This window comes from Sinohyriopsis cumingii, unplaced genomic scaffold, assembly GCF_028554795.1.
Source record: "Sinohyriopsis cumingii isolate HCF-2022 unplaced genomic scaffold, ASM2855479v2 utg000913l, whole genome shotgun sequence".
NCBI lineage: Eukaryota > Metazoa > Mollusca > Bivalvia > Unionida > Unionidae > Sinohyriopsis > Sinohyriopsis cumingii.
This window is the reverse complement of record NW_028315943.1, coordinates 4,402,778-4,427,028: the sequence shown is the minus strand read 5'-3', so window position 1 is coordinate 4,427,028 and position 24,251 is coordinate 4,402,778. Positions and strand designations below refer to the sequence as shown.

The window sequence follows — 24,251 nt, the reverse complement described above, 5'->3', positions numbered from 1 at the left end:
ACCGATATGTGCAGACAAATTAGCTGTCAATTTTGTAGTTTAAATGAATAGGCAATATCAGCCTATAAATGTTAGTCAATATTATCACAGTTGTGGGGCTGATTTTTCTGCCTAATTCCAGCTATCCATCTCAGCTTGTCTTTATGTGTATTTATTCTCCATGTATGTATGTATGCATTATGGCTGGTATGTATATAGGTAGTTTGAAACCTATGTAGAGAAGAATACAGGTTCCTATCATGCATGAGTAGTGAATGGGGGCACTTTACGTACAATGGGAATTAGCATTACAGACCCCCCCTGGGTTAGATTACGTACAATGGAAATTTAACATGGCGAAAAATCGTGGGTCAGATTACGTACAAGGGGAATTAACATGGCGAAAAATCGTGGGTCACTCTACGTACAAGGGAATTTAACATGGGAATAAATCGTGGGTCAATATACGTACAAGGGGAATTTAACATTACGGAAACCCCTGGGGGATATAGCCTCAAGAGAATTTAACATATGGAAATTGAACATGGTGGGTCTGTATAGCGTCAAGGGGAATTGAACATGGTGGGATTGTCTAGGGACAATGATGGTAGAGGGTCAAACACAACAGAGAAAGAAACATACATACACTAGTACAAGCGTGGGATTTATATATAAAGCATTACCAAGACCTGAAATCTTGCTGGGGTGTTCAAAAATTTGCATAATTGTAATGATGCTATAAATAGCTATAATCAAGGAAATGCTCAACGACAAAATGGATGTGACTAAAAGTAACGTTAAAATGACGAAATTGTCCCAGAATTTAAAGGAAAATAAACATATCCCCGAAAATTAAGTTACAATGGTTTAGACTAAAATGGATAAAATTAGTAACTACTTACAAAATCAACTTCTGTGACGATCGTGGATAAATACCTATGTATCTATAATCAGCTGAAATTCCTATGAAATCCCACTATCTATTTATAGCTCCAACTTGTGGGTTTTTCCTTTGGAAAATCCCACTATCTTTTTATAGCCTCAGCTTGAGTGACGTTCCTGTTTATGAATTCTATTATATATGTATAGCTACAAAATGTGGAAATCCCCAAGTCGATATTTATAGTCTCAAAATTTCCAGCGTCAGTGACGTCACTGTACTGAACACTAGGGGATAAATGGCAACAGTGTTGCAAGTGGCTGACCTGAATACGCGCTACTGTAGGTAGGAAGGTAGAGTGTATCTGATAGGGATAAAGTGAGTTTTATACGGACAAACAGAGACCAATAGACACACACACACAAACACACACACACACACACAACGTACGCGCGCAGACACACACACACACATACACACAAACACACACACACACACAACGTACGCGCGCCGACATACTCACACACACACACACACACACACACAGAAACACACAACTTACGCGCGCAGACATACTCACACACACACATAAACACACACACACTATAAAATGGATAAAATTAGTAACTACTTACAAAATCAACTTCTGTGACGATCGTGGATAAATACCTATGTATCTATAATCAGCTGAAATTCCTATGAAATCCCACTATCTATTTATAGCTCCAACTTGTGGGTTTTTCCTTTGGAAAATCCCCCTATCTTTTTATAGCCTCAGCTTCAGTGACGTTCCTGTTTATGAATTCTATTATATATGTATAGCTACAAAATGTGGAAATCCCCAAGTCGATATTTATAGTCTCAAAATTTCCAGCGTCAGTGACGTCACTGTACTGAACACTAGGGGATAAATGGCAACAGTGTTGCAAGTGGCTGACCTGAATACGCGCTACTGTAGGTAGGAAGGTAGAGTGTATCTGATAGGGATAAAGTGAGTTTTATACGGACAAACAGAGACCAATAGACACACACACAAACACACACACACACACACAACGTACGCGCGCAGACACACACACACACATACACACAAACACACACACACACACAACGTACGCGCGCCGACATACTCACACACACACACACACACACACACACAGAAACACACAACTTACGCGCGCAGACATACTCACACACACACACATAAACACACACACACTATAAAATGGATAAAATTAGTAACTACTTACAAAATCAACTTCTGTGACGATCGTGGATAAATACCTATGTATCTATAATCAGCTGAAATTCCTATGAAATTCCACTATCTATTTATAGCTCCAACTTGTGGGTTTTTCCTTTGGAAAATCCCACTATCTTTTTATAGCCTCAGCTTGAGTGACGTTCCTGTTTATGAATTCTATTATATATGTATAGCTACAAAATGTGGAAATCCCCAAGTCGATATTTATAGTCTCAAAATTTCCAGCGTCAGTGACGTCACTGTACTGAACACTAGGGGATAAATGGCAACAGTGTTGCAAGTGGCTGACCTGAATACGCGCTACTGTAGGTAGGAAGGTAGAGTGTATCTGATAGGGATAAAGTGAGTTTTATACGGACAAACAGAGACCAATAGACACACACACAAACACACACACACACACACACAACGTACGCGCGCAGGTGAATGGGGGCACTTTACGTACTATGGGAATTAGCATTACAGACCCCCCCTGGGTTAGATTACGTACAATGGAAATTTAACATGGCGAAAAATCGTGGGTCAGATTACGTACAAGGGGAATTAACATGGCGAAAAATCGTGGGTCACTCTACGTACAAGGGAATTTAACATGGGAATAAATCGTGGGTCAATATACGTACAAGGGGAATTTAACATTACGGAAACCCCTGGGGGATATAGCCTCAAGAGAATTTAACATATGGAAATTGAACATGGTGGGTCTGTATAGCGTCAAGGGGAATTGAACATGGTGGGATTGTCTAGGGACAATGATGGTAGAGGGTCAAACACAACAGAGAAAGAAACATACATACACTAGTACAAGCGTGGGATTTATATATAAAGCATTACCAAGACCTGAAATCTTGCTGGGGTGTTCAAAAATTTGCATAATTGTAATGATGCTATAAATAGCTATAATCAAGGAAATGCTCAACGACAAAATGGATGTGACTAAAAGTAACGTTAAAATGACGAAATTGTCCCAGAATTTAAAGGAAAATAAACATATCCCCGAAAATTAAGTTACAATGGTTTAGACTAAAATGGATAAAATTAGTAACTACTTACAAAATCAACTTCTGTGACTATCGTAGATAAATACCTATGTATCTATAATCAGCTGAAATTCCTATGAAATCCCACTATCTATTTATAGCTCCAACTTGTGGGTTTTTCCTTTGGAAAATCCCACTATCTTTTTATAGCCTCAGCTTGAGTGACGTTCCTGTTTATGAATTCTATTATATATGTATAGCTACAAAATGTGGAAATCCCCAAGTCGATATTTATAGTCTCAAAATTTCCAGCGTCAGTGACGTCACTGTACTGAACACTAGGGGATAAATGGCAACAGTGTTGCAAGTGGCTGACCTGAATACGCGCTACTGTAGGTAGGAAGGTAGAGTGTATCTGATAGGGATAAAGTGAGTTTTATACGGACAAACAGAGACCAATAGACACACACACAAACACACACACACACACACAACGTACGCGCGCAGACACACACACACACACATACACACAAACGCACACACACACACAACGTACGCGCGCCGACATACTCACACACACACACACACACACACAGAAACACACAACTTACGCGCGCAGACATACTCACACACACACATAAACACACACACACTATAAAATGGATAAAATTAGTAACTACTTACAAAATCAACTTCTGTGACGATCGTGGATAAATACCTATGTATCTATAATCAGCTGAAATTCCTATGAAATCCCACTATCTATTTATAGCTCCAACTTGTGGGTTTTTCCTTTGGAAAATCCCCCTATCTTTTTATAGCCTCAGCTTGAGTGACGTTCCTGTTTATGAATTCTATTATATATGTATAGCTACAAAATGTGGAAATCCCCAAGTCGATATTTATAGTCTCAAAATTTCCAGCGTCAGTGACGTCACTGTACTGAACACTAGGGGATAAATGGCAACAGTGTTGCAAGTGGCTGACCTGAATACGCGCTACTGTAGGTAGGAAGGTAGAGTGTATCTGATAGGGATAAAGTGAGTTTTATACGGACAAACAGAGACCAATAGACACACACACAAACACACACACACACACAACGTACGCGCGCAGACACACACACACACATACACACAAACACACACACACACACAACGTACGCGCGCCGACAAACTCACACACACACACACACACACACACACACACACACACACACACAGAAACACACAACTTACGCGCGCAGACATACTCACACACACACATAAACACACACACACTATAAAATAGATAAAATTAGTAACTACTTACAAAATCAACTTCTGTGACGATCGTGGATAAATACCTATGTATCTATAATCAGCTGAAATTCCTATGAAATCCCACTATCTATTTATAGCTCCAACTTGTGGGTTTTTCCTTTGGAGAATCCCACTATCTTTTTATAGCCTCAGCTTGAGTGACGTTCCTGTTTATGAATTCTAGTATATATGTATAGCTACAAAATGTGGAAATCCCCAAGTCGATATTTATAGTCTCAAAATTTCCAGCGTCAGTGACGTCACTGTACTGAACACTAGGGGATAAATGGCAACAGTGTTGCAAGTGGCTGACCTGAATACGCGCTACTGTAGGTAGGAAGGTAGAGTGTATCTGATAGGGATAAAGTGAGTTTTATACGGACAAACAGAGACCAATAGACACACACACAAACACACACACACACACACAACGTACGCGCGCAGGTGAATGGGGGCACTTTACGTACTATGGGAATTAGCATTACAGACCCCCCCTGGGTTAGATTACGTACAATGGAAATTTAACATGGCGAAAAATCGTGGGTCAGATTACGTACAAGGGGAATTAACATGGCGAAAAATCGTGGGTCACTCTACGTACAAGGGAATTTAACATGGGAATAAATCGTGGGTCAATATACGTACAAGGGGAATTTAACATTACGGAAACCCCTGGGGGATATAGCCTCAAGAGAATTTAACATATGGAAATTGAACATGGTGGGTCTGTATAGCGTCAAGGGGAATTGAACATGGTGGGATTGTCTAGGGACAATGATGGTAGAGGGTCAAACACAACAGAGAAAGAAACATACATACACTAGTACAAGCGTGGGATTTATATATAAAGCATTACCAAGACCTGAAATCTTGCTGGGGTGTTCAAAAATTTGCATAATTGTAATGATGCTATAAATAGCTATAATCAAGGAAATGCTCAACGACAAAATGGATGTGACTAAAAGTAACGTTAAAATGACGAAATTGTCCCAGAATTTAAAGGAAAATAAACATATCCCCGAAAATTAAGTTACAATGGTTTAGACTAAAATGGATAAAATTAGTAACTACTTACAAAATCAACTTCTGTGACGATCGTGGATAAATACCTATGTATCTATAATCAGCTGAAATTCCTATGAAATCCCACTATCTATTTATAGCTCCAACTTGTGGGTTTTTCCTTTGGAAAATCCCACTATCTTTTTATAGCCTCAGCTTGAGTGACGTTCCTGTTTATGAATTCTATTATATATGTATAGCTACAAAATGTGGAAATCCCCAAGTCGATATTTATAGTCTCAAAATTTCCAGCGTCAGTGACGTCACTGTACTGAACACTAGGGGATAAATGGCAACAGTGTTGCAAGTGGCTGACCTGAATACGCGCTACTGTAGGTAGGAAGGTAGAGTGTATCTGATAGGGATAAAGTGAGTTTTATACGGACAAACAGAGACCAATAGACACACACACAAACACACACACACACACACAACGTACGCGCGCAGACACACACACACACATACACACAAACACACACACACACACACACACAACGTACGCGCGCCGACATACTAACACACACACACACACACACAGACACACACACAGAAACACACAACTTACGCGCGCAGACATACTCACACACACACATAAACACACACACACTATAAAATGGATAAAATTAGTAACTACTTACAAAATCAACTTTTGTGACGATCGTGGATAAATACCTATGTATCTATAATCAGCTGAAATTCCTATGAAATCCCACTATCTATTTATAGCTCCAACTTGTGGGTTTTTCCTTTGGAAAATCCCACTATCTTTTTATAGCCTCAGCTTCAGTGACGTTCCTGTTTATGAATTCTAGTATATATGTATAGCTACAAAATGTGGAAATCCCCAAGTCGATATTTATAGTCTCAAAATTTCCAGCGTCAGTGACGTCACTGTACTGAACACTAGGGGATAAATGGCAACAGTGTTGCAAGTGGCTGACCTGAATACGCGCTACTGTAGGTAGGAAGGTAGAGTGTATCTGATAGGGATAAAGTGAGTTTTATACGGACAAACAGAGACCAATAGACACACACACAAACACACACATACACACACACAACGTACGCGCGCAGACACACACACACACACACAAACACACAAACACACACACACACACAACGTACGCGCGCCGACATACTCACACACACACACACACACACACACACACACAGAAACACACAACGTACGCGCGCAGACATACTCACACACACACATAAACACAAACACACTATAAAATAGATCAAATTAGTAACTACTTACAAAATCAACTTCTGTGACGATCGTGGATTAATACCTATGTATCTATAATCAGCTGAAATTCCTATGAAATTCCACTATCTATTTATAGCTCCAACTTGTGGGTTTTTCCTTTGGAAAATCCCACTATCTTTTTATAGCCTCAGCTTCAGTGACGTTCCTGTTTATGAATTCTAGTATATATGTATAGCTACAAAATGTGGAAATCCCCAAGTCGATATTTATAGTCTCAAAATTTCCAGCGTCAGTGACGTCACTGTACTGAACACTAGGGGATAAATGGCAACAGTGTTGCAAGTGGCTGACCTGAATACGCGCTACTGTAGGTAGGAAGGTAGAGTGTATCTGATAGGGATAAAGTGAGTTTTATACGGACAAACAGAGACCAATAGACACACACACAAACACACACACACACACACAACGTACGCGCGCAGACACACACACACACATACACACAAACACACACACACACACACAACGTACGCGCGCCGACATACTCACACACACACACACACACACACACAGAAACACACAACTTACGCGCGCAGACATACTCACACACACACATAAACACACACACACTATAAAATGGATAAAATTAGTAACTACTTACAATATCAACTTCTGTGACGATCGTGGATAAATACCTATGTATCTATAATCAGCTGAAATTCCTATGAAATCCCACTATCTATTTATAGCTCCAACTTGTGGGTTTTTCGTTTGGAAAATCCCACTTGTTTCTGTTTCTTCTCTTTTCTCGTAGGGCACTCTGAATTCCAGTGTCCTTTCTCCTGACAACGATATTAGGTATCTTGACTTTTGTCTCTCTTTCTTAGACGAAGCAGGTATTTTGGAGACAAATACCCATTTACCTTTGCAGATATAGCAAACTTCATTAGCACACACTTTCGTATGACTCTCATCAAATCAACGACCAAAAGAGTAAGTTTTGTTGCCACTTTCGCCTGTAAATTATGCTTTCGTATGACTTTTAGCAAATATTTGACCAGCAGGTCGATCTGTGCTGACTCTTCCATCTTCTTGATCGTTTGAGAGTGGGATGAATACTCTGACGCTAAGACACTCTCCTTATATACAGGGACCTGCTGCGTATGAAACCTAGTCAAATGTAATTTTGCAATAAGATGAAACGATTTCATTGAGGAAGTAAAAGGCAATGATGTACCGTATCGCCTCACACAAAACCTGAAGTGTTAGCTCAGATCCGTGTCAGCGATTTCGAAGACGACATAACTGAGCTTTCATCAATGCTCTCCATTTATGCAACAAAACCACGAGTCCTGATTCACGCCAAAAGAAATTTCGTTCGGTCCATAAAAAATAGTATCACATCTGAGAAACGCAAAAACGAACTTCCAGAAAACTGAGAACGACGGCTTTCACCTACAATGTGAAATGTATGAGTTCAAGTAGTGCGTAAAACTTAGTCAAATTAAATTTTTATAGTCAAGACGAAACGATCTCTTTTCGAAGAAGAAAGCAGACACCAAGCGACAATGGCGATCTGTGTCACACAACACTTTTCAAAATGTATATGATCAGAGGTTTGTTCTAGCGATCTGCACGGTTAAATTAAATGTTGATGTATTTTGTAATAAGACGGACACAATTTCCATGGGATCGCCCATGGAACAATTGTTCGTGCATTAGTTTAATTTTTTAAAATATTTTTTTAATATAAATCGCCTATAGGATAGACCCAGTAAAGCATGGCCATTCTCGTCACTGTCTGAATAGCTACTCAAGTCAATTCGAAGTGAACGCGGTAAGAAAATAAGTATAGCCAATGAAATGGCTTACAACGGGTGATGCATTGTTTTGTTCTAGGACTGTGGCATAATAATCCCTATGTTCTTGCGTTGTTACCATTACAGTGCAGACAGACTGAAATGTGAACTTACAAGCCCTCTTTGTGTGTGTTGTACCATTTCTTCTTACCACATCAAAATACTGAGCGTCACAGTATTGGTTCGCGTTTTCAAGCTGACCATTTTTTTATATCTCACTTAAACATTTTAACATAAACACTCACACTCACATCGGTAGAGTCAGAACAGACGTGTTACAGTACTGAGGGGCATGTTATCTTTTTTTTTTGTTTGTTTGTTTGTTTTTTTTTAAACTAATAAATTTGGGGTTTGTATGAAGTAAAGAACTCAAGGATGATGACCCAATCTGTCTGTCTATTGATGCGTGTATTTACTTAAGAAGAAATATGACCTCTAAAACACAAAGAGATACGGCAAGCATGATTAGAATGAACACAACGATGTTTTCCTTCACTCCCGTGTAATTTAGAGCTTCAATCCTTTTTGAAGACAAACTTGGTCTCCTTTTGTAGGGCTTGAAATAATAAAAAACCCTGAAAAAATCTTAAGCACTTTGCTATAGATAATTTCATCAACAGACTAACAACATAAATACCGTTACAACACTAGAAAGCCTTAAATCTTCTATCAAAAAGAAATGCATGAAAAAATTAAAGATTAACGATAACTAACCAATGAAACCGAATTTAACAAAGGCAATGACATGTGAAGAAATGGCTCTCACTTTGGAAAGGTAGGCGAATGTACTCTGTCATGCACCATCAACTTGAAAAAAAATTATAAACAGAGAGAAACCTGAATTCAAAATTCAGTTGTTTTTTTTTTTTCAAAATTATTTCGTTTCTTTTTTCTTTTTTTTTTTTCTTTTTTTTTTTTTGGAACAAATCTAAGCACTAATATAGAGTGGAAAAGGGAAAATGCACATACAAGCTTTGATATTTCTGAAAAAATGAGGGGATATTCCTAACGTTCATAACCACCTATGGACTTGGACTTTTCTGTGACTTATCCACAAAACAAGATGTACATATTTCTGGTCCAGCTGCAAGTGTGTGCGTGTTTTTGAAAATGGTAAAAATTGGATATACAATTTTCTCGTGACACATAAAGTGCAGAGTCTGTGCAAGTGTCAAAAGCCAAAGTCATATAAGTTTTGTATTTTGTACGGCTTGTAAAGATTTCCACTTTAGAAAATGTGAAGTATCACAAGTTATTATCACAAACAGAAGTAGAACATAGGGGCTTGCAAGAAAGAAAATAACCCAGACAGTTGGTGTCATCAAGAGTGCTAGAGACGGTACCCGAACTTGCTTGCTTGCTTACTTGAATTAAAGTGATTTTCGCTCGAATGGAGCATATATCACTGGTTTAATAACGCACCGCGTGATTTTTAATTACTCCTGGGGAAGGAAAGAGAGTCTCATCCCCCAGGCTTTTATGTACTCACAGACTACTTTTAAATTTAGCCACTCAGGTGTAGGACTAACTAGTCCTTAACAACCTGACTGAAAGGCTTTAAACATGAGTGGGAATAGTCTCACCACACACTCATTTTTCTGTTCGAGCGTGGTAAAGGAGGAAAAAGGTGCTCAAAAAGACAGCCATGGGTGTTAAGTACTCAACAAAACGCTAGCCCGTACTTATTTCAAATCAAGTCGTGTCACCAAAAAAAAACGACGTGTACGACATCAAAGGCATTGTCAAACGCAGAAACCGTAAAGTGGGCAAACGACGTGTCAAAGAAGTCAAAGTACGTTGGAAAGGATATCCACCCAGTTTTGATTCTTGCATCGACGCTTCGCACTATAAAAAGAAGTGACCATCATGCCCTTTCACACAGATTCAGCTACTGCGATCACTCCGTCACCCAATTCTTCTCTGCAAGATTTACAAACACAACCCTTGTGGGTGTGGTATGGAAAACGTGTGCCTAAAACGCAAATCGTCTTTTTCTGCCAAACCTTCGTGGTGTATTGTGTCATCGGTGCATCCATTGCCAATCTGAGTTTGCAACAAGGAGACAAACACGTGTGAACCATTGTATTGAGCAGTTACATCGGTTACCTGCTTCCTAATCCCTCCCTGAAATTCTCTTCGAACGGGAACCTCGGGAACCTAGTGTCCAGTGCCAGTGCCAGTCACCAGTCGAACAACAACAACCACAACAACAACAACAACACCATTTTGGGCGGAGACACTCCTCTAACTTCCAGTATCGCCTCGGAGAGCCACAAAACTCTGGAATTATGAGCAATAACAACCAATTTTACTTAACCTTACCCAGTGACAGTTCCATGGAGGTGTTTCCCAACAACACGTTGTGCTGTTACACGGTCAAATTACCTCAGGCCATCCAGTTAGATCACGAAGCCCATTGGGAAGTGGCTTTAGTGGAAATCATTCACCCAACACAAATCAAAAACATCACCGAAAAGCAAAACACTTTCGAGGTGGAAATCCTGAATGCCCAATTGGAGGAAGAAATCAACAAAATCGGGTTTTTAGGGGACACAAGACCAGCCAGCAATCCAGCCTTCATTATCTACACCTTGAAAATTCCTTCAGGTTATTATTTTAGTGGTGAACATTTGGTGGACACTATTGCGGACAGGTTCAACTTAGCCTTTGGCAAAGCACTGAACAGAGCCAAAAAAAGTGTGAAGATTGAGTACCATAAAGTGGCTCATCGTCTCGTGATCAAATTTCAAGATACGGACACATTGTCCCTCAGGTTCAATGGTAGTTTGTTTGAAATTTTGGGTGGACATGCAGAAATGGTCGCAAACAATATGAGCCCCAAGATCAAAAGTAATATGGATTTTTACAGAGCTTTTGGAAAACCGGTAGAACTGAACCAAGGACTTAATTTGATCTTTGTGTATTCCGATGTGGTGGAGTACAACGTGGTGGGACACACCTCTGTTCCGTTACTGCGTGTCATTCCTTTCAAAGTGGATAGTACCACAAACAATGACCAGGAAGGTGCAAACACCTATCACGTACACCGTGAATTTGTACATCCTCACTATATGCCCGTCAGTAAGTCGTATTTAGACACTGTCAACATTGCTATAAAAGGAGATCTGGGACAAAATATTCCATTCTCCAAAGGGAAAGTTACAGTGAAACTCCATTTTCGAAAACGGTTCTCTAACGAATTGTAAGTCAAGACAGCGAGGAGGGACATTTTCACCCTATAAAATCCGGCCAGATGCGTGTGGAATTTCAGTCTGCAGAAAATCTACGCGCAGATAATACGGTGAACGTCATCCTGTATGCTGAATTGGACAATACGATATAAACCAACAGTTTGAGAGAAGTCATTCTAGACTATTAGAAGTCATGGAAGACTTTTATCAATGTTTGTATCATAGGGATTCTTTGGACATGGAATGTGAAGATCCTGAGGAAGGAGAACCCCAAGACAAAGACGAAGAAGTCATCATGATGAAGTCTAGATGGCCAGAACAAGAATCACGTTTAGTTTCCTGTTATGCTATAGTCTTGACAGAAAAAACATAAGGAATTGATCAAGAAAGATTGCTATGGATGTCATAACGATCATCCCAGTGAAATTCAACACGATAAATGCCTGATGCTGAGTCAAGAAGAAAAAATTGGACGAATATCTGGACGAAGCTTGGAGTCTCATCTCGGAAGCAGACGTGTTACAACAGTGGTATAAAGGCTTGCGTGAACATTATTGTCCTCCATTAACAACTCAAGAGATCCATCGCATCGAAGCTCTGTTGGATCAGAGTTGGGAGACAAGGCGAAGAAACGGTTACTTGTCAGACATTTTCAAGCAAAAAAGTCAGGATCGAATTGATCACTTATCATTACCTGTGAACAAGAAAAAAAAACAAAAAATGGATACCTGAGAACTTTATTACCTTTTGAACCACAGTTTGTACACTGCTTCTTGGAATCCTGTCGTCTGTGCTAAAGATGAACTCCCTCATCGCAAACCTAAAGACCATCAAGCTTACGTGATCAACACGGACGACAGTCATCTCCCAGGAACCCACTGGGTAGCCGTCTACTTTCTTCAAGAAGGATGTGTGGAATATTTTGATTCCTATGGACTGCCCCCTTTGGAAGACGATATCATTGACTTTATGGGAAGAAATGCTCAGACCACACGATTCAATAATGTGAAATAACAAGGCACATATTCCTTGGTGTGTGGACAATATTGTGTGTATTTTCTGCATCATCGCAGCCTGGGCTATTCCTTAGAACATTTAGTGACTCATTTTGATCCTCGTTCTTCTTCGAGAAACGATGTGAAAGTAGATCGATGGTTTTGTGATCATTATGCTTATCTTTTGTCTCAAGCTAGGAAACGTAGTGTCCATCAATGGCCTAATGATTTCCAACAGTGGAAATCACAATTTCATTCACAACGTTGTCAGCCCTGTTTAAAGTAGAGTGTGAATTGAAAAAAATGTTTGGCATTTGAAAAAAATGTTTGATGTTATAGTGTTGGATTATTGTTAAAAAAAATGTTAGAGTTGTTTGTTAGTATGAATAAAAAAATGTTGTGTTTTGAAGAAAAAAATGCCTTTGTGGTTTGTTTGGCTATAGGAATGTTGATTCATGCTCTTTGACTTCTCTCTATCCCTCCCATAACACTATTTGAACGTTCCGGCTAGAAAACCGTGTAGTAATGTTTTCCTTCACGTCCGCGCTTTGACTTTAAGAATCGGGGGAAGTTTCCAGTCTGCCCATCCATTGTTAACTCATCCTCCTACGAAGATGTGCTCCAAACTAGCTAAGCTAAACGAAGCCTACGTGAATTTGCATAGGGTCAGACACAGTCTGATACCGAAGCCAGAAGAGATAGAAAATGTGAGAATGCTAAAAGTCACTGAAGACCTGAAGGAAGAGCTCTTCAAGGAGGAATTCAAGAAGGAGAAAGAAGAATGGATGGAGAAGTACCGACTTCATAAACAGCAGAGAGAGCAGCAACAGCAGCAGCATGAACCTGACAGAGGCTTTGTCAACAGTTGTATCGACACCAAAGAGTTCTTCTTCTCTTTTCCGAAGAAGCATACCTTATCCTGTGAGAAAGCCTGTCGTCAGAGTAGGTCGCCATCTTATAACCTAAGCGACCGCCATAGCTTCAAGTTCCAAAAAAAAAAAAATTCAGGGCTACCCCATACTCTCGAAAAGAAATAACATTCCATTGCCTATGATATGTTAGTCAGTTAGAAGAAAAAATACAGAAGAGTCTATCAGCACATGATTTCTTTATCTTGGTTAGAAAGTGTGACTCTAAGTCCTTCGTTTCCGTCGCTTACCAAAATTTTAAAAATAGTAATGTTCTGCAAAAAAGTGAGTGAGTGTTTCTTTTAGGTTTGTGCGGTTTTTTTTGTTGGTGACAATATGGATAATGTAAGTTCGGGTACAACGAAATTAAAAGAATTAGGCCCAGAACTCGGTGTGGAGGGAAGAAATATACGCAACAGTAGCGGGAGCAAGAAATGCAGACCTAGCTAGTTAGCACTCCACCCACCTCGAGAACACAAATAACATCTAGTCAACATCCGACTATACCTAACAAACAACATGCCCCGGAAAGAGTGGTGGCAAAAACAAAGGGCCAATTATGTTAGACAAACGGTAAGGCAAACTCAAATGTAATTATCGGAGGCACTACGTTCTTTTCTGGGGCCCCGAGTGGCCAAGTGGTCTAAAGCGCTCTCCGTTACGGATCACTGTCATCTCACCTTTGTCTGAGTGGGTTTGAGTCTCGGATTCGGCTAACGTGGGTATGTGAGAAAGCTTGCCAGTAGCTTCTCGTGGGTCGGTGGTTCTTTCTGGGTTTTTCCCGGGTTCTTCTTCCACCATTAATACTGGCCGCCATGTATATCGCGTGCTGAAAAATGGCGTTCAACCCTACAACAACAACAACTTTCTTTTCTCACTCCGATACTACAGGCAATCTCAGCTGAAAGAACAACCACAGCAACAATAACAGCGACAGACACCATAACAGCGGATTTGAAACTATCTACCTCAACTAAAGAATTAGTATCAGAACCGGAAGAGGAAATTGAGGCGGTTGAGGAGGAGGAGGGGGACGCTGACCCCGGTTGAGAAGTACACCGAAATGGGACTAGATCAAGCAGGGTAGTTTATTAGAGCCATACAATACGTTGCCTACAAATCTCTAGACACATTTAAACCAAGACCTTCTCAATGGGGATTAGGGTCAGAGTTCTTCCCCAATTCTACAGACAAACCTACACTGGATACCCCCTCAGTCAACTGGTAGAAGCCGCTGCTTACATTGCCGCCCATCATGGCTACGCATTTCCTGATATCAAGACTCATGAGACTAGGAGTGCGGGAAAGAACGTGAAAGCAAAAGAGAGACGTGTTACCTTCTAACAGAAAAAAAACAGCCTTTTTTAGGGCTCCAAAAGATTGCTTTTTATTAACTAGGGAACCATATTTGGCTTGGTATCCCTCCTTCACTAAACTATTCTCGAAACAAACTTGACCCATTGGAACACCGCAACAAACTTAACTTTTTAAACCTAACAGTGACCAAACTGGTATATGTCTCTTAGACATAATGATTTAAATAAGATCAGTATGGCTATTTTTATGTACACTAAGTACTAATATTAGATAGATATGTTAGGAAGTAGGAAATTTAACAGACTCGTTAGATTTGAACTAATTGCACAAGTGGTTAACACATTATTGGTACTTTTTACTGTCCATTAGCAAAAACGGGACTTGATTTGAAATAAGTACGGGCTAGCGTTTTGTTGAGTACTTAACACCCATGGCTGTCTCTTTGAGCACCTTTTTCCTCCTTTACCACGCTCGAACAGAAAAATGAGTGTGTGGTGAGACTATTCCCACTCATGTTTAAAGCCTTTCAGTCAGGTTGTTAAGGACTAGTTAGTCCTACACCTGAGTGGCTAAATTTAAAAGTAGTCTGTGAGTACATAAAAGCCTGGGGGATGAGACTCTCTTTCCTTCCCCAGGAGTAATTAAAAATCACGCGGTGCGTTATTAAACCAGTGATATATGCTCCATTCGAGCGAAAATCACTTTAATTCAAGTAAGCAAGCAAGCAAGTTCGGGTACCGTCTCTAGCACTCTTGATGACACCAACTGTCTGGGTTATTTTCTTTCTTGCAAGCCCCTATGTTCTACTTCTGTTTGTGATAATAACTTGTGATACTTCACATTTTCTAAAGTGGAAATCTTTACAAGCCGTACAAAATACAAAACTTATATGACTTTGGCTTTTGACACTTGCACAGACTCTGCACTTTATGTGTCACGAGAAAATTGTATATCCAATTTTTACCATTTTCAAAAACACGCACACACTTGCAGCTGGACCAGAAATATGTACATCTTGTTTTGTGGATAAGTCACAGAAAAGTCCAAGTCCATAGGTGGTTATGAACGTTAGGAATATCCCCTCATTTTTTCAGAAATATCAAAGCTTGTATGTGCATTTTCCCTTTTCCACTCTATATTAGTGCTTAGATTTGTTCCAAAAAAAAAAAAAAAAAAAAAAAAAAGAAAAAAGAAACGAAATAATTTTGAAAAAAAAAAACAACTGAATTTTGAATTCAGGTTTCTCTCTGTTTATAATTTTTTTTCAAGTTGATGGTGCATGACAGAGTACATTCGCCTACCTTTCCAAAGTGAGAGCCATTTCTTCACATGTCATTGCCTTTGTTAAATTCGGTTTCATTGGTTAGTTATCGTTAATCTTTAATTTTTTCATGCATTTCTTTTTGATAGAAGATTTAAGGCTTTCTAGTGTTGTAACGGTATTTATGTTGTTAGTCTGTTGATGAAATTATCTATAACAAAGTGCTTAAGATTTTTTCAGGGTTTTTTATTATTTCAAGCCCTACAAAAGGAGACCAAGTTTGTCTTCAAAAAGGATTGAAGCTCTAAATTACACGGGAGTGAAGGAAAACATCGTTGTGTTCATTCTAATCATGCTTGCCGTATCTCTTTGTGTTTTAGAGGTCATATTTCTTCTTAAGTAAATACACGCATCAATAGACAGACAGATTGGGTCATCATCCTTGAGTTCTTTACTTCATACAAACCCCAAATTTATTAGTTTAAAAAAAAACAAACAAACAAACAAAAAAAAAAGATAACATGCCCCTCAGTACTGTAACACGTCTGTTCTGACTCTAGCGATGTAAGTGTGAGTGTTTATGTTAAAATGTTTAAGTGAGATATAAAAAAATGGTCAGCTTGAAAACGCGAACCAATACTGTGACGCTCAGTATTTTGATGTGGTAAGAAGAAATGGTACAACACACACAAAGAGGGCTTGTAAGTTCACATTTCAGTCTGTCTGCACTGTAATGGTAACAACGCAAGAACATAGGGATTATTATGCCACAGTCCTAGAACAAAACAATGCATCACCCGTTGTAAGCCATTTCATTGGCTATACTTATTTTCTTACCGCGTTCACTTCGAATTGACTTGAGTAGCTATTCAGACAGTGACGAGAATGGCCATGCTTTACTGGGTCTATCCTATAGGCGATTTATATTAAAAAAATATTTTAAAAAATTAAACTAATGCACGAACAATTGTTCCATGGGCGATCCCATGGAAATTGTGTCCGTCTTATTACAAAATACATCAACATTTAATTTAACCGTGCAGATCGCTAGAACAAACCTCTGATCATATACATTTTGAAAAGTGTTGTGTGACACAGATCGCCATTGTCGCTTGGTGTCTGCTTTCTTCTTCGAAAAGAGATCGTTTCGTCTTGACTATAAAAATTTAATTTGACTAAGTTTTACGCACTACTTGAACTCATACATTTCACATTGTAGGTGAAAGCCGTCGTTCTCAGTTTTCTGGAAGTTCGTTTTTGCGTTTCTCAGATGTGATACTATTTTTTATGGACCGAACGAAATTTCTTTTGGCGTGAATCAGGACTCGTGGTTTTGTTGCATAAATGGAGAGCATTGATGAAAGCTCAGTTATGTCGTCTTCGAAATCGCTGACACGGATCTGAGCTAACACTTCAGGTTTTGTGTGAGGCGATACGGTACATCATTGCCTTTTACTTCCTCAATGAAATCGTTTCATCTTATTGCAAAATTACATTTGACTAGGTTTCATACGCAGCAGGTCCCTGTATATAAGGAGAGTGTCTTAGCGTCAGAGTATTCATCCCACTCTCAAACGATCAAGAAGATGGAAGAGTCAGCACAGATCGACCTGCTGGTCAAATATTTGCTAAAAGTCATACGAAAGCATAATTCACAGGCGAAAGTGGCAACAAAACTTACTCTTTTGGTCGTTGATTTGATGAGAGTCATACGAAAGTGTGTGCTAATGAAGTTTGCTATATCTGCAAAGGTAAATGGGTATTTGTCTCCAAAATACCTGCTTCGTCTAAGAAAGAGAGACAAAAGTCAAGATACCTAATATCGTTGTCAGGAGAAAGGACACTGGAATTCAGAGTGCCCTACGAGAAAAGAGAAGAAACAGAAACAAGTGGGATTTTCCAAACGAAAAACCCACAAGTTGGAGCTATAAATAGATAGTGGGATTTCATAGGAATTTCAGCTGATTATAGATACATAGGTATTTATCCACGATCGTCACAGAAGTTGATATTGTAAGTAGTTATTAATTTGATCCATTTTATAGTGTGTGTGTGTTTATGTGTGTGTGTGAGTATGTCTGCGCGCGTACGTTGTGTGTTTCTGTGTGTGTGTGTGTGTGTGTGAGTATGTCGGCGCGCGTACGTTGTGTGTGTGTGTGTGTTTGTGTGTATGTGTGTGTGTGTGTCTGCGCGCGTACGTTGTGTGTGTGTGTGTGTGTTTGTGTGTGTGTCTATTGGTCTCTGTTTGTCCGTATAAAACTCACTTTATCCCTATCAGATACACTCTACCTTCCTACCTACAGTAGCGCGTATTCAGGTCAGCCACTTGCAACACTGTTGCCATTTATCCCCTAGTGTTCAGTACAGTGACGTCACTGACGCTGGAAATTTTGAGACTATAAATATCGACTTGGGGATTTCCACATTTTGTAGCTATACATATATAATAGAATTCATAAACAGGAACGTCACTCAAGCTGAGGCTATAAAAAGATAGTGGGATTTTCCAAAGGAAAAACCCACAAGTTGGAGCTATAAATAGATAGTGGAATTTCATAGGAATTTCAGCTGATTATAGATACATAGGTATTTATCCACGATCGTCACAGAAGTTGATTTTGTAAGTAGTTACTAATTTGATCTATTTTATAGTGTGTGTGTGTTTATGTGTGTGTGTGAGTATGTCTGCGCGCGTACGTTGTGTGTTTCTGTGTGTGTGTGTGTGTGTGAGTATGTCGGCGCGCGTACGTTGTGTGTGTGTGTGTGTTTGTGTGTATGTGTGTGTGTGTGTCTGCGCGCGTACGTTGTGTGTGTGTGTGTGTGTTTGTGTGTGTGTCTATTGGTCTCTGTTTGTCCGTATAAAACTCACTTTATCCCTATCAGATACACTCTACCTTCCTACCTACAGTAGCGCGTATTCAGGTCAGCCACTTGCAACACTGTTGCCATTTATCCCCTAGTGTTCAGTACAGTGACGTCACTGACGCTGGAAATTTTGAGACTATAAATATCGACTTGGGGATTTCCACATTTTGTAGCTATACATATATAATAGAATTCATAAACAGGAACGTCACTGAAGCTGAGGCTATAAAAAGATAGGGGGATTTTCCAAAGGAAAAACCCACAAGTTGGAGCTATAAATAGATAGTGGGATTTCATAGGAATTTCAGCTGATTATAGATACATAGGTATTTATCCACGATCGTCACAGAAGTTGATTTTGTAAGTAGTTACTAATTTTATCCATTTTATAGTGTGTGTGTGTTTATGTGTGTGTGTGAGTATGTCTGCGCGCGTAAGTTGTGTGTTTCTGTGTGTGTGTGTGTGTGTGTGAGTATGTCGGCGCGCGTACGTTGTGTGTGTGTGTGTGTTTGTGTGTATGTGTGTGTGTGTGTCTGCGCGCGTACGTTGTGTGTGTGTGTGTGTGTTTGTGTGTGTGTCTATTGGTCTCTGTTTGTCCGTATAAAACTCACTTTATCCCTATCAGATACACTCTACCTTCCTACCTACAGTAGCGCGTATTCAGGTCAGCCACTTGCAACACTGTTGCCATTTATCCCCTAGTGTTCAGTACAGTGACGTCACTGACGCTGGAAATTTTGAGACTATAAATATCGACTTGGGGATTTCCACATTTTGTAGCTATACATATATGATAGAATTCATAAACAGGAACGTCACTCAAGCTGAGGCTATAAAAAGATAGTGGGATTTTCCAAAGGAAAAACCCACAAGTTGGAGCTATAAATAGATAGTGGGATTTCATAGGAATTTCAGCTGATTATAGATACATAGGTATTTATCCACGATCGTCACAGAAGTTGATTTTGTAAGTAGTTACTAATTTTATCCATTTTAGTCTAAACCATTGTAACTTAATTTTCGGGGATATGTTTATTTTCCTTTAAATTCTGGGACAATTTCGTCATTTTAACGTTACTTTTAGTCACATCCATTTTGTCGTTGAGCATTTCCTTGATTATAGCTATTTATAGCATCATTACAATTATGCAAATTTTTGAACACCCCAGCAAGATTTCAGGTCTTGGTAATGCTTTATATATAAATCCCACGCTTGTACTAGTGTATGTATGTTTCTTTCTCTGTTGTGTTTGACCCTCTACCATCATTGTCCCTAGACAATCCCACCATGTTCAATTCCCCTTGACGCTATACAGACCCACCATGTTCAATTTCCATATGTTAAATTCTCTTGAGGCTATATGCCCCAGGGGTTTCCGTAATGTTAAATTCCCCTTGTACGTATATTAACCCACGATTTATTCCCATGTTAAATTCCCTTGTACGTAGAGTGACCCACGATTTTTCGCCATGTTAATTCCCCTTGTACGTAATCTGACCCACGATTTTTCGCCATGTTAAATTTCCATTGTACGTAATCTAACCCAGGGGGGGTCTGTAATGCTAATTCCCATTGTACGTAAAGTGCCCCCATTCACTACTTGCATGTGTGTTTGTATGTACGCAGGTAGGTATGTACGTACGTATGTATGCATGGATACATAGTGCTCTCCCGATTTCCGTCCACACCAAGTTAACGCCAATAAATTTGAACGAACCAATTAATTTGGTCTTAAATGCCCATCCGCCACCCTCACCATGTGCTAAACGTATTCAGTGTTGGGGCCCTGGGTGACTGAGTGGTCTAAGGCGCTCATCATTACAAGTCATGCACATCTCACCTTGGGTTCGAGATACGGCTCTGCTAACCTAGGTATGTAAAATGTTTGGCAGCAGCGTCGGTGGTTCTTCAGTAGTGAAGTGGGGCACCCTAGCGACAATGGGAATTAGCATTACAGGACCCCCTGGGACAATCTGGCGACAATGGAAAATTAACATGGAGAAAAATCGTGGGACAATCTGGCGACAAGGGAAATTAACATGGAGAAAAATCGTGGGTTACTCTAGCGACAAGGGGAATTTAACATGGGGAATAGAGTTTGGGCTTGTCTAGGGACAAGGGAAATTGAACATGGGATTTTGTTTTTTTTTTAATTTTTTTTTTTAATAAAGGGGTAGGCAATTGAAAAGTCATTCTCTTTTCGAGAAATATGGCTGGCCCTGAAAAGGGCCTTTGGTTTTTCTTCTTCTTCTTCAGCTTCTAATTTCTTCTTTTTCTCCACCAACTTCTTATTTTCTCTCCTACACTCTTTCTCTTCTTTTCTTTCTTTTTTTTCTCCTCCTCTTCTTTCTTCTTCTCTTCCTCCTCTTCTTTCTTCCTCTTCTCATTTTCTTCTTCTTTTTCAATTTTTTCGTTCCATTTGCGTATTCTTATACTTTCCTCTTCATCCTCCTTCTCCTCCTTTATCTCTTTCATAACGCCACTTATCTTGTCCTTTACCTTTCTCAAGTTATTAATTTCCATCTTTACACGATGGGGACTATAGGAATAGTGGTCTTCAACCAGTCTTATTAACATCTGCTCCATCATTCCTAAATTGTCTAAAACCTCTTGCAATGTTTGCATCTTGTCAATTTGGTTAGAAGCCATCTTCTTTGTAGAATGGTTTGAACGACGAATACCGTGGGTTCTTATAGTGAAAGCGCGGACGTGAAGGAAAACATCCCCCTAAAACATAAAATTGATCTTACCTAGATCATGACCCAACAACGCGCGGACGTGAAGGAAAACATCCCCCTACTTTCTCATTTCATATAATAAAACCAAAACTATACTCTCCACATACGCTAAGAAACAATAAAGAAACTACTATTCACACAAACTTACGTGAACAGTTTCAAACACAAACACAATCACACAAACACATACAGTTCCACTATCAATAAAGAGTTAGTGTTTATATTAACACTACTCTACCTACACACATTGGCAAATGGATCGTTATTTCTTTTCTAGAGTATTGGGGTAGCCCTGAAAAGGGCTGTTTGTTTTTAACTTCAGAGGCCCTCGTTAATGGTGGCACCTTCCGGGTCTGGCACCACAGACACAACGCCTACTCCAATCATTGGTCCAATTGACTGAAGTTGTTGGAAGAGCTGACGGGGGGTGAGTGGCTTCACTATCCCACTCCTCCGTTTGCGGAATAGTGAACACTTCTTCTTCTTCCCTTTGTCTTCTTTGTCTTCTATTCCTCATTCGAGGATGAACAATTGGTCTCCTTACCTCTTGTTGTGGTTGTAACTGTGGTGCAGTCATTGCCTGTGGAGGTTCCATCACCCAGGGCTTCACCTCACATTTCTCTATCATGAACACGTGAGACCTTATCCCTCTCTTTTTTCCTTCCTCTTCTTTCAGTTTTCTTTCTTCTTCCTCTTGTTCTATCCTGGCTTCTTCTACAAGGGCCTCTGCAGCCAGCTCATTCAGGAGGCATCTGGCATACTCCAGATGCATCTGAAGTTCCATCAATTTAGTCAGTCTGCTGCTCATTTTTCTAGTGTTGAACAATCAGCAAGGGTAGCTAAACTGTCCAGCGAGTTTCAATTTATACTGAAAGCGCGGACGTGAAGGAAAACATCCACCTAAAAACATAAAATTGATCTTACCTAGATCATGACCAAAAAACAACGCGCGGACCTAAAAGAAACACTCACTCACTTTTTTATACTTCCCATTCCTATCTTAAAAAATTTTTTCATCAATCACTTTAATAGACTATCCACATACTCAAATCAATCTAACCCCAAAATATACTCTCCCACACCTCAAACACTAAAAAACATCATTTTAATCTACTATCCATACTAACGTACGTTATCACTTACAAACACAAACACACAAACATTTTTTAAAAAAAGAGTTAGTGTTTATATTCGCACTACTCTACCTACACACATTGGCAAATGGATTGTTATTTCTTTTCTAGAGTATTGGGGTAGCCCTGAAAAGGGCTGTTTTTTTTTTGTTTGCTATGGCATTCTTTTTTAGTTTCTAAGAATGCGATGTCCTCTGAGGATAGACTTTCTGGCGATAGGTCTGCTTCTTCGGAAAGAGAAGAAGAACTCTTTGGTGTAGATACGACAATCGACAAAGCCTCTGTCAGGTTCAGGTTGCTGCTGCTGCTGCTGTTGTTGTTGTTGTTGTTGCTGCTGTTGCTGCTGTCTCTGAAGTCTGTACTTCTCTGTCCATTCTTCTTTCTCCCTGTTCACTTCTTCTCTGAAGAGCTCTTCTATTAGGTCTTCAGTGACTTTTAACATTCTCACATTCTCTATTTCTTCTGGCTTCGGTATCAGACTGTGTCTGACCCTATGCAAATTCACGTAGGCTTCGTTGAGCTTAGCTAGTTTGGAGCACATCTTCGTAGGAGGATGGGTCGACAATAGATGGTTAGACTGGAAACAACCCCGGTTCTTATAGTGAAAGCGCGGACGTGAAGGAAAACATCCCCACACGGTTTTCGAGTCGCAACGTTCAATGAGTGTTATGAGAGGGATAGTAAGAAATGAAAGAGCATCAATCCAACATTTTTATAGCTAAACAAACCACAAAGGCATTTTTTTAAAACACAACATTTTTTTATTCAAAAATCACTTAACACTAACCAACAACAACTCTAATATTTTTTAAACAATAATCCAACATGACAACATCAAACATTTTTTTCTTCAATCAAATACAGTCTACTTTAAAAATGGCTGACAACTTTGTGAATGAAATTGTGATTTCCACTGTTGGAAATCATTAGGCCATTGATGGACACTACGTTTCCTAGCTTGAGACAAAAGATAAGCACAATGGTCACAAAACCATCGATCTACTTTCACATCATTTCTAGTAGAAGAACGAGGATCAAAATGAGTCACTAAATGTTCTAAGGAATAGCCCAGGCTGCGATGATGCAGAAAATACACACAGTACTGTCCACACACCAAGGAATCTGTGCCTTGTAATTTCACATTATTGAATCGGGTGGTCTGAGGATTTCTTCTCATAAAGTCGATGATATCCTCTTCCAAAGGGGGCAATCCGTACGAATCGAAATATTCCACACATCCTTCTTGAGGAAAGTAGACGGCTACCCAGTGGGTTCCTGGGAGATGACTGTCGTCCGTGTTGATC

The 24,251-nt window shown here is 39.6% G+C and overlaps 1 protein-coding gene across 2 annotated transcripts in view; it reads left to right on the top strand.

Annotated features, from left to right (window-relative positions):
- The window catches only part of LOC149773073 (heat shock 70 kDa protein 12B-like), a 128,555-nt gene that overhangs the window by 45,799 nt on the left and 58,505 nt on the right, over window positions 1-24,251 (top strand). The gene's annotated exons all lie outside the window — the stretch shown is intronic.